The following is an 8,756-nucleotide window of genomic DNA, read 5'->3' as shown; positions in this document are numbered from 1 at the left end:
ACCCCCCCTCCCCTCCCCCATGGGGTGCCATAACCCACACCAGGACCCCTGATTTCACTATAGATGCCCTGATCGGCACCGATCACATGATCTATGACCCCTCGGTATGATGGTGATGGCCGCCATTACTGGTCAGTCCTCGGCTGCTCCGGGGCTTCACAGCCATAAATGTACAGCACATGTCCTTAAAGGGGTACTCCGGTGAAAACCTTTTTTCTTTTAAATCAACTGGTGGCAGAAAGTTAAACATATTTGTAAATTACTTCTATTAAAAAATCTTAATCCTTCCTGTACTTATTAGCTGCAGAATACTACAGAGGAAATTCTTTTCTTTTTGGAATTCTCTCTGATGACATCACGAGCACAGTGCTCTCTGCTGACATCTCTGTCCATTTTAGTAACCGTGCATAGCAGATGAATGCTAAGGGCAGCATGGTGGCTCAGTGGTTAGCACTGCTAACTGGGTTCAAATCCTACTAAGGACAACAATAAATAAAGCGTTATTATTATAATAACGTCAGCAGAGAGCACTGTGCTCGTGATGTCATCAGAGAGAATTCCAAAAAGAAAAGAATTTCCTCTGTGGTATTCTGCAGCTAATAAGTACAGGAAGGATTAAGATTTTTTAATAGAAGTAATTTACAAATATGTTTAACTTTCTGCCACCAGTTGATTTAAAAGAAAAAAGGTTTTCACCGGAGTACCCCTTTAATGAACCAATCAGATTTTACCCTATATAACGCTTGGCAAAGCTCCTGCCCCCAGAGATGGTGAAGATATGAAGTTATAAACTAGTCACCGCCGCCGTTAGTAGTCACCTGGGCGGGGCTCTTCTCACCTACTCCTGTTCTTCGGCCGGCAGCGACGCCCCCTCCGCTTGATTGATGGGCCGCGTCATTGTTCCGCTCACTGAACAGACGGAGCAGAGGGGGAGTAGATGAGAAGAGCCCCGCCCAGGTGACTACTTACAGCGGCGGTGACTAGTTTATAACTTCATATCTTCACCATCCCTGGGGCAGGAGCGTCCCCCGGGAATGGTGAAAATAAAGATTTTACCCTATAGAACGCTTTGCCAAGTGTTCTATAGGGTAAAATCTGATGATTGGTTCCCTTTAAAGGGTTAAAAATTGTGAGGTTATTGCTGGGTTATAAGGTCACGTAACACTAGCACAATATTTATAAGGCATGTCCCCCCCCAGTGACCCCCCTCCCCCCCCCAGTATGAGGCATGTCCCTCCCCCAAGTGACCCCCCCGGTATGAGGCATGTCCCCCCCCAGTGACCCCCCTCCCCCCCCCAGTGACCCCCCTCCCCCCCCCAGTATGAGGCATGTCCCTCCCCCAAGTGACCCCCCCCCCCGGTATGAGGCATGTCCCCCCCCAGTGACCACCCCAGTATGAAGCACGCCCCCCCAGTATGAGACACGTCCCCCCAGTGACCCCCCCCAGTATGAGGCATATGCCCCCTCAGTTCCCCCCTAGAATAAGGCATGTCACCCCACTCCATGCCCCCCCCCCAGTATAAGGCATGTGCCCCCTAAGTGACCCCCCCCCCCCCCCCCCCCCTCAGGGTAAGGCATGTGCCCCCCTCAGTCCCCCCCCCTCCATGTCCCTGTGCCCCCTAAGTGACCCCCCTCTCAGTATAAGGCATGTGCCGCCCACCCTCAGTCCCCCCCCCCCCCCTCCATGCCCCCGTGTCCCCCTCAGTGATCCCCCTTCAGTATAAGGCATGTCCCCCCCCTCCTCCATGCCCCCCCCCCCGTATAAGGCATGTGCGCCCCCCTCAGTCCCCCGTGTCCCCTCAGTGACCCCCCCCCTTGGTATGAGGCATGTGCCCCCCCTCAGTCCCCCCTTCATGCCCCTGTGTCCTCAGTATAAGGCATGTGCCCCCTCAGTATAAGGCATGTGCCCCTCAGTCCCCCCCTCTATGCCCCCTCAGTATAAGGCATGTGCCCCCCCCCCCTCAGTCCCCCCCAGTGATCCCCCCTCAGTATAAGGCATGTGCCCCCCCCCTCAGTCCCCCCCTCTATGCCCCCTCAGTATAAGGCATGTGCCCCCCCCCCTCAGTATAAGGCATGTGCCCCCCCCTCAGTCCCCCCCTCCATGCCCCCCGTGTCCCCCCCCAGTATAAGGCATGTGCCCCCCTCAGTGTCCCTGTAGTGTCCCCGCTCCTCCTGGGCCCCGGCTCTGCCCCTCCCCGTTGTTCCGCCCGTTTTCCCGGGCTTCCCCACAGTCTCTCCCCCGCTCACGGCCGCGGGTTTTCCGTCCTTTGTCCGCACTCACCGTACAGTCCGCGAGGACACGTGGGGCTCCGCCCGGTCAGGGTGTGCGGCGGATGGCGGGAGGCAGGCGGTGTCCCGGTCACGGTAGCCCGCGGAGCTCCAGCCCGTCCATGCAGCGTGCGGATAATGGCTCCCGACCCAGAGGAACTGGCTGCATCATTTCCTCCCCTCCCCCCGCACTCCGCAGGCGCCACCTACCGGAGCTCCGGGACTGCGCATCGCGGTACTCCAGGCGGCGACATCTAGTGGTGAAACCCAGAAAGCGCGCAGTTACTGTAAGACAGCGACGCCTAGTGGTGATCCGACATAGCCGCAATTACCATAAGACACCGACACCTAGTGGTGATCCGACATAGCCGCAGTTACTGTAAGACAGCGACGCCTAGTGGTGATCCGACATAGCCGCAGTTACTGTAAGACAGCGACGCCTAGTGGTGATCCGAAATAGCCGCAGTTACTGTAAGACAGCGGCGCCTATTGGTGATCCGACATAGCCGCAATTACTGTAAGACAGCGGCGCCTAGTGGTGATCCGACATAGCCGCAGTTACTGTAAGACACCGACACCTAGTGGTGATCCGACATAGCCGCAGTTACTGTAAGACAGCGGCACCTAGTGGTGATCCGACATAGCCGCAGTTACTGTAAGACAGCGACGCCTAGTGGTGATCCGACATAGCCGCAGTTACTGTAAGACAGCGACACCTAGTGGTGATCCGACATAGCCGCAGTTACTGTAAGACAGCGGCGCCTATTGGTGATCCGACATAGCCGCAATTACTGTAAGACACCGACACCTAGTGGTGATCCGACATAGCCGCAATTACCATAAGACACCGACACCTAGTGGTGATCCGACATAGCCGCAGTTACTGTAAGACAGCGGCGCCTAGTGGTGATCCGGACATAGCCGCAGTTACTGTAAGACAGCGACGCCTAGTGGTGATCTAAGAAAGCCGTAATCATTGTAAAACAGCGACATCTAGTGGTGTTTCTGCAGAATACAGTAAGTAAAACGGACGGATGCGCCAAGATGCGATTCACATGCGATTAACCTCGCTGCATGGTATTTTTGGGTATTTTTAGTTTGACAGGAAGTAGTGGGGCGTCCATCCGGTTGTGGAGAGACTGTGCTGCAGTGTGGTTGGGTGGCTGTGATATTTTGCTCCATGTGACAGTGTTTCCTAACCAGGGCGCCTCCAGCTATTGCAAAACTACAACTCCCAGCATGCCCGTACAGCCAAAGTTCCTTTTGATTATATATATATATATATATATATATATATATATATTCACAGAGAAAGCCACCGCTTTCTCTGTGAATATTGACCCGGATCAACAACAGCAGGCACCCGGCACCTTTTCTTTGGAGAGTGCTGAAATTGAAGTATTTCTCACAGAAAAGGATTGCAGTAACAAATGTTTTGCTATACACATGTTTATTCCCTTTGTGTGTATTGGAACTAAACCAAAAAAAAAGGGGGGGGGGGGGAAGCAAATTGGACATAATGTCACCAAACTCCAAAAATGGTCTGGACAAAATTATTGGCGCCTTAACTTAATATTTGGCTGCACAACCTTTGGAAAAAATAACTGAAACCAGTGTCTTCCTATAACCATCAATAAGCTTCTTACACCTCTCAGCCGGAATGTTGGACCACTCTTCCTATAACCATCAATAAGCTTCTTACACCTCTCAGCCGTAATGTTGGACCACTCTTCCTATAACCATCAATAAGCTTCTTACACCTCTCAGCGGGAATGTTGGACCACTCTTCCTTTACAAATTGCTCCAGGTCTCTTATTGGACGGCGCCTTTTCCAACAGTAATTATAAGATCTCTCCACAGGTGATCAATGGGATTTAGATCTGGACTTATTGCTGACACTTCAGAACTCTCCAGCGCTTTGTTGTCATCCATTTCTGGGGGCTTTTTGATGTATGTTTGGGGTCATTGTCCTGCTGGAATACCCAAGATCTCGGAAACAAACCCAGCTTTCTGACACTGGGCTGTACAGTGCGACCCAAAATCCATTGGTAATCCTCAGATTTCATGATGTCTTGTACACATTCAAGGCCCCCAGTGCCAGAGGCAGCAAAACAACTAGTGTTGCTCGCGAATATTCGCAATACGAATTTTATTCGCGAATTCGCGAATATTCGCGAATATAGCACTATATATTCGTAATTACGAATATTTTTTTTTTTTTTGTATTTTTTTTTTCACAGTACACATCACAGTGATCATCCCTCTCTGCTTCCAGCTTGTGTGGTGTAATGAATGCTCTAATACTACTGTGTGAGACTGGTGTGCGAATTTTCGCATATGCGAAAATTTGCATATGCTAATGTTCACATATGCGAATTTGTGCTTGTACAGGTTTTCGTATATGAAAATTTTCGCATATGTTTCGCATGTGCGAATATTTGCATGTGCGAAAATAAAACTCGAATATTCGCGAATATATGACGAATATTCGTCCATATATTCGCGAATATTCGCAAATTCGAATATGGCCTATGCCGCTCAACACTAAAAACAACCCAAAACATCACTGACCTCCACCATATTTCACTGTAGGTTCTGTGTTCTTTTCTTTGTAGGCCTCATTCTGTTTTCGGTAAACAGTAGAATGATGCGCTTTACCAAAAAGCTCTATCTTGGTCTCATCTGTCCACAAGACGTTTTCCAAGAAGGATTTTGGTTACTCAAGTTCATTTTGGTAAAATGTTTCTGTGTCAGCAGTGGGGTCCTCCTGGGTCTCCTCCATAGTGGGGTCCTCCTGGGTCTCCTCCACAGTGGGGGTCCTCCTGGGTCTCCTCCATAGTGGGGGTCCTCCTGGGTCTCCTCCATAGTGGGGTCCTCCTGGGTTTCCTCCATAGTGGGGTCCTCCTGGGTCTCCTCCATAGTGGGGTCCTCCTTGGTCTCCTCCATAGTGGGGTCCTCCTGGGTCTCCTCCATAGTGGGGTCCTCCTGGGTCTCCTCCATAGTGGGGTCCTCCTGGGTCTCCTCCACAGTGGGGGTCCTCCTGGGTCTCCTCCATAGTGGGGTCCTCCTGGGTCTCCTCCAAAGTGGGGTCCTCCTGGGTCTCCTCCATAGTGGGGTCCTCCTGGGTCTCCTCCATAGTGGGGTCCTCCTGGGTCTCCTCCATAGTGGGGTCCTCCTGGGTCTCCTCCATAGTGGGGTCCTCCTGGGTCTCCTCCATAGTGGGGTCCTCCTGGGTCTCCTCCATAGTGGGGTCCTCCTGTGTCTCCTCCATAGTGGGGTCATCCTGGGTCTCCTCCATAGTGGGGTCCTCCTGGGTCTCCTCCATAGCGTTTCATTTCATTTAATGTTGTCGGATAGTTCGCGCTGACACTGATGCTCCTTGAGCCTGCAGGACAGCTTGAATATCTTTGGAACTTGTTTGGGGCTGCTTATCCACCATCCGGACTATCCTGCGTTGACACCTTTCGTGTACTGCAGCTTTTGTTAGGTAGCGTTTATTTTTATGGCATGGTGAGTAGTTTTTCGCCCCTTAGATTTTTCCACGCTTATGTTACATTGTTACCGCACATTTGTTAGTGTTTTCATGCACATGTTGCTTTAGGGTTTGTTACCCCCGATTTTGTCCCTGTAGCGTTTGTTACTATGGCATTTTCAGCATTATTACCATAGCGTTGGCAGCATAGTATCCATTTCTACAGCGTTGGTGGGTTTTGCAGTGCCAAGTGTTTTGCGTCGCTTTGCGGCCACGTATACATTATCTATGCTTGTTTCTCATAGTTGATAGGCAAAGTGGTATTGTTTCTTGCGGTAGCTTTTGTTCGGTAACGGTTGTGGATTAGCTTTTGTTGCGGTGGTTTTCCATCATGGCATACACGGTACTACAGGTACGTTACTATAGAGTTTTGGAGCATACGTTGCGGTGCTTCTATGTCGAAGCTGTGATCTCCCTGCTGCACCCGGCATTTGTTTAGAGCATCGGGTGCAGCATCGGAGGCTCGTGATGCCATGGCCACACCCCCTCAATGCAAGTCTCCAATAGACTTGCATTGAGGGGGTGTGGCCATGATGTCACGAGCGGGGTGCGGACGTGACGTCACAAGCTTTTTTCCCGCATCGCCAGTCATCTGGCATGGAGTAAAGTTCGCTCCGTGCACCGGATGTCTGGGGTGCTGCAGCCGAGATAGTGGGGGTCCCCAGCAGCACGACCCCCCACTATCAGACATCTTATCCATTATCCTTTGGATGGGGGATAAGATGTCTAGGGGCGGAGTACCCCTTAAGCATTGGTTGCGGTGCTGTTTTCTGCCATAATATTAACATTGCTGCTATTTTACTCGCTATTATAGAGTTGTCACTTTAGCGTTGTTGTTACGCCGAGCGCTCCGGGTCCCCGCTCCTCCCCGGAGCGCTCGCAACATCCTCGCTACGGCAGCGCCCCGGTCAGACCCACTGACCGGGTGCGCTGCGATACCGCCTCCAGCCGGGATGCGATTCGCGATGCGGGTGGCGCCCGCTCGCGATGCGCACCCCGGCTTCCGTACCTGACTCGCTCTCCCTCGGTCCTGTCCCGGCGCGCGCGGCCCCGCTCCCTAGGGCGCGCGCGCGCCGGGTCTCTGCGATTTAAAGGGCCACTGCGCCACTGATTGGCGCAGTGGTTCCAATTAGTGTCTTCACCTGTGCACTCCCTATGTATACCTCACTTCCCCTGCACTCCCTCGCCGGATCTTGTTGCCCTTGTGCCTAGTGAAAGCGTTCCCAGTGTGTTCCTAGCCTGTGTTCCAGACCTCCTGCCGTTGCCCCTGACTACGATCCTTGCTGCCTGCCCCGACCTTCTGCTACGTCCGACCTTGCTTCTGTCTACTCCCTTGTACCGCGCCTATCTTCAGCAGTCAGAGAGGTTGAGCCGTTGCTAGTGGATACGACCTGGTTACTACCGACGCAGCAAGACCATCCCGCTTTGCGGCGGGCTCTGGTGAATACCAGTAGTGACTTAGAACCGGTCCACTAGCACGGTCCACGCCAATCCCTCTCTGGCACAGAGGATCCACCTCCTGCCAGCCGGCATCGTGACAGTTGTTGGCATTCGTTGGCGCTATGTCCGTCGTCACCCTCACATTATTATAGTTTTCGTTGTTGTACTTCTTTATTTCTCACATATTTGTGGTTTCTAGCAATCGCTTCCTGCGCATACGTTACCATGGTATTGTTTTTCTGTGATACGTTAACTGTAGTGGATTTTAGCGCTAATTATGTAGCGTCCAGGTTACGCATATGTTACGTTAGCGCTCTTGCTTCGCAGGTTATTTTGCCATTGTCACATACATAAGTTACTCTAGGTCTGTTCAGTGCGATGGTCTAGTACTGTTACTTATTGTGCCTTAGCATCGTTTCCTTGCTTGTTTTTACAGCTCCGGTTTTCTGTATGTTAGATACTGTCACGATTCGGCTTCCAGGTAGTGGATCCTCTGTGTCAGCGAGGGATTGGCGTGGACCGTGCTAGTGGACCGGTTCTAAGAGGCTACTGGTATTCACCAGAGCCCGCCGCAAAGCGGGATGGTCTTGCTGCGGCAGTAGCAACCAGGTCGTATCCACTAGCAACGGCTCAACCTCTCTGACTGCTGAGAAGGCGTGGGACAGAAGGACTAGGCAGAGGCAAGGTCAGACGTAGCAGAAGGTCGGGGGCAGGCGGCAAGGTTCGTAGTCAGGATGGGTAGCAGAAGTTCAGGTACACAGGCTTTGGACACACTAAACGCTTTCACTGGCACAAGGCAACAAGATCCGGCAAGGAAGTGCATGGGAGGAGGTCAGATAAAGGCAGGGAGCAGGTGGAAGCCAATTAAGCTAATTGGGCCAGGCACCAATCATTGGTGCACTGGCCCTTTAAGTCTCAGAGAGCTGGCGCGCGCGCGCCCTAGAGAGCGGAGCCGCGCGCGCCAGCACATGACAGCAGGGGACCGGGACGGGTAAGTGACCTGGGATGCGATTCGCGAGCGGGCGCGTCCCGCTGTGCGAATCGCATCCCCAACGGCCAAGACAGTGCAGCGCTCCCGGTCAGCGGGACTGACCGGGGCGCTGCAGGGAGAAAGACGCCGTGAGCGCTCCGGGGAGGAGCGGGGACCCGGAGCGCTAGGCGTAACAGTACCCCCCCCCTTAGGTCTCCCCTTCTCTTTGTCCGGTAACTGCCTCCCCTGGGATGAGGACACCGGGAAAGAATGGAGGGTTTCCTCAACGGCAGGCAGTACAGCAGGAGTGGGAATGGGGAGGGAGGGCAGAGGGCGAGGCCTGGCACGGGGCAGTGTGACACCAGGACGGGGGCCATGGGGAGGCACAGAGGCTTGCCTGACGGGACTGGGAGGGGGGGAGAGGCACTTCCTGTGGCAGGCAGAGTCCCAGTTCCTGATCTCCCCGGTGGTCCAATCAATGGTGGGGGAATGAAGCCGGAGCCAAGGCAGACCGAGGAGGACCTCAGAGGTACAGTTGGGGAGAAT

This window comes from Hyla sarda, chromosome 5, assembly GCF_029499605.1.
Source record: "Hyla sarda isolate aHylSar1 chromosome 5, aHylSar1.hap1, whole genome shotgun sequence".
Classification (NCBI taxonomy): domain Eukaryota; kingdom Metazoa; phylum Chordata; class Amphibia; order Anura; family Hylidae; genus Hyla; species Hyla sarda.
This window is presented reverse-complemented; position numbering follows the sequence as displayed.